Raw genomic sequence first — 2844 nt, forward strand, 5'->3', positions numbered from 1 at the left:
AGATGTGTATCTAGACGTAGATCTATGTATACATTGTCTGTGTTTAACATCTTTCAATCTTTGTCAACCTAAAGACGAAGGTATGTCGTGGACCCCGACTCTTTCATGTTCACTTGAATAGGCTTACCTTCATAAGACTTCTACGAATGGATAACTTGTTGAATCAAGAAACCATGTTGTCTTTATGAAGTACCGCTCGTCTATTTTTTTTTCGTGTGGGAAACGCTTAACCTACACAACATGAGCAACCGATGCGTTATATAATTGTCATTCTACCTTCTGGTGAGTACATGCTCCATGATGTAAGGATCATCGTACTTGTTACGAAAACATTAAATAACACGAAAGCGCAATTGTGCTCCGGAAACATGTGATGTAGAGAGAGCAGTGTGTGGTAGTGAGTTCTATAGAGCGATTAGAAAGAAACTTGACTGAAATGTTTGTGACTGTGGCTAAAGAAATGAGATAATGACCTGAATCAGGTATAAGAAGAATACACTTGAGGATTTTATAAAGTGTTACAAGTTTTGTTTTACTGAATCGTTCTTCAATAATCTTTTTCACTGTGTTATTAAATATAATGAAAAGCTCTTTATTTTCGCATACCCTACATTTTAGCGATTATCGCGATAAAATGACGATTGCAAAATTTAAGGGCGTGCGAAAATCGCGAATTTCTGAATGACAGTTTTGTCTTCAAAAGCAAGCTATATCTAGTATAAATAACCGTAATTGCAAAATTATTACTGTAAAAACAATTTATAACCAATCTTTACTAGGGAACAGTGAAATTAATTAATTAATTAATTAATTTCAATGTTCCCTGTCTTTACTAACTAGCCATTAAAAAAAAGAAAGAAAAAAAAAGCTGTTGTATAGTTATGATATGACTATATTTGGTTATAGTGTGATGTCATCATGACCATATTTAGGCATTTCTCAACTTTTTTGTCAAAAACAACTTGATATTCTGGTCAGGGATTTACATCACAATATTCACTTTGTTTTCTTTTTTACCGTCAGAAAGGTCACTATTTTATTTTAATTTATATTAGAAAGCAAGCATCATCGTATTATGGCAAAGATTATTATCAGCAAAGTTTAAACCATTTTATTGTTTCTTATAGGAATGCAATGATTACTTCATTTAGTGAATAATTTATTTTTCTTGATTTTTAACGTAAAACACAAACAACGATGTTTCATCAATTATAATACATATTTTTTTAGCTTTTGCACATATTACATGGGGAATCAAATTTGGGAGACACCGAATTGGCTAAATATTTTGATATCATAAATATGCTAAACGGTGTTGTTGGTTATTTCTGAAAAAAAAATAACAAAGGTCTGGTAAACCCTCACCAACAGATACATTGAATATATTTAAATTACACACTTTACAGACATGCATTGATGTTAGTTTTAACGTAAGGTGCTAAATTATTAAAATTTAATTTTCATAAGTGTACATATTAATAATCGTAATGCTAATGTGCCTAAATATAGAGTAAGTCAACAACAAGAACGATTTCTTTGAAAAACACGTATCGCTAATTTGTTTGAAATAATTGGTTACCGACAGTATTTTTTTATTTAATCATACACGCTAACTGATAATAAATCACATTATTGACATATAAATGATACATGCTGACTGAATCAAAATGATAGGCCTATTTCTATTAAATTTAAAATTCATCTATGAATATTAAACTCGTATCTTCATAATAATATTATAATCATTGGAGTGGAGTTAAATAGCTGGGTGTGTATAAAATACGACCTCGGAGCGCGAAAACAAATTTAATCGTCTCTTCCTTACATCAATATACAGTATATTACTCCTCTAATGTTATGTTTCAAAATGTATGGCTACCTAAATTTAAAAATCTAGTCTGGTATATCGCCTCTCTATTATAATAATCGGAATCTCCTGGCTAACAAATAAACTTGATATCGTTAGGCTTAATTGAGTGATTGACTTGTCAGAAATATATCGCTTTTCAAAGATTACAGATTATTCACTACTTGTTTGAACCCGTTCACAAATTAAATTGTATATTTAACTTAACACATGAGTGTCCTTCGTTCTATAATTGTGTGCCAAGTTGTCTGCAATTTCCAATTATATGTAATACCAGAAACTGTTTCTTGGAAATTTACTTGAACATCCTACAAAGTCTGCCGGATGCTTGCATGGAATTATGACAAAGAGTAATTCATTGTGAACATGTTTGGAAAAAATAAACAATTAAGTAGGCCTATGTAAGCAATAATTTAATTATCCAACACAGTTTGTCCATGTCCTCATTAATTTTAATAAAAAATTAACAAATAAACCTAAATCTAGTGGTCTTCTGTTATTCCATTAGGTGAAAAATTACGTCGCTTTGTTTCGATATTTTGATAGAGGAAACTAAATATTGTAATTTGTGCTTATATCCTTGAAATCGATGATATATATATACAATTTCGATACATAATTACATATTCCAACTGGACTATAGACCTAGGTATGTATACATTGTCTGTGTTTAACAACTTTCAGTCTTTGTCAACCTAAAGACGAAGGTATGTCCTGGACCCCGACTCTTTTATGTTTACTTGAATAGGCTTATCCCAATAAGACTTTTACGAATGGATACCTTGTTGAAGCAAGAAACCATGTTGTCTTTATCAAGTACCGCTCATTTATTTTTTTTTCGTGTGGGAAACGCTTAACTTACACAACATGAGCAAAATATGTGTTTTATTATTGTCATTTTATCTTCTTGTGAGTACATGCTCCATGATGTAAGGATCATATCGTACTTGTTACGAAAACATTAAATAACACGAAAG

The sequence above is a fragment of the Anneissia japonica genome, unplaced genomic scaffold (genome assembly GCF_011630105.1).
Source record: "Anneissia japonica isolate Jap-2015-1 unplaced genomic scaffold, ASM1163010v1 scaffold288071_len251177_cov169, whole genome shotgun sequence".
NCBI lineage: Eukaryota > Metazoa > Echinodermata > Crinoidea > Comatulida > Comatulidae > Anneissia > Anneissia japonica.